Genomic DNA, 695 nt, shown 5'->3' with positions numbered 1-695 from the left:
TGCAATTTGTATTTCGTTACGAACATTCCAAAATGTTCTAAAATACAAAACATACAGCTATTAATTCTATTACAATTTATTTGTCTCGCACAGTATAGCATAGACACCTTCATGGAAATGTTAATCGATGACTTTGACAGCTCAAGTTAAGATATCCAAATTTTTACTTGAATTATTTTTGATATGCCTTTAGTTTTTACATCTTTTATTTGTGAAAAAATGTATTAATATGCAATACATAGAGAAGCGAAAACATATTGCAAATTTATATGACAATAATATCATAAAAAGAGCGCCCCATTAATAGGAGCACTTTTTACATTTGTCATTTTTCCGTACCTGAGCGCGCGAAATCTCAGCCCTGCCATTCGTTAAATGTAATCGCTTCCGGTTTAAAAGCTATTATAGCCTCGACATTTTTGTATTAGAATTTTCTTCTTAAAATATTGTAAGGAATCTACCATTAAGAGCAATTCCGATGGTTTTAGGACATCCTGTATAATTTTTAATTTATAACAGACCTTATTAGCAGTATAAATGGTATAAAGAATATAATAGAGCGTTATATATATGTAAAAACACGATGTAAAATATATAATTATACGAATATAGAGATCCAATCGAATCATATTCTATTACATCAGTTGCCAGAAAAATTAGAAAAATCATATACTTTACAAGAATTAATAGAATAT

Source organism: Odontomachus brunneus, unplaced genomic scaffold, assembly GCF_010583005.1.
Source record: "Odontomachus brunneus isolate Ranch 3 - 2012 unplaced genomic scaffold, Obru_v1 Obru_scaffold_211, whole genome shotgun sequence".
Taxonomy (NCBI): domain Eukaryota; kingdom Metazoa; phylum Arthropoda; class Insecta; order Hymenoptera; family Formicidae; genus Odontomachus; species Odontomachus brunneus.
The sequence above is the reverse complement of the archived record's forward strand: the minus strand, read 5'-3'. Positions refer to the sequence as shown.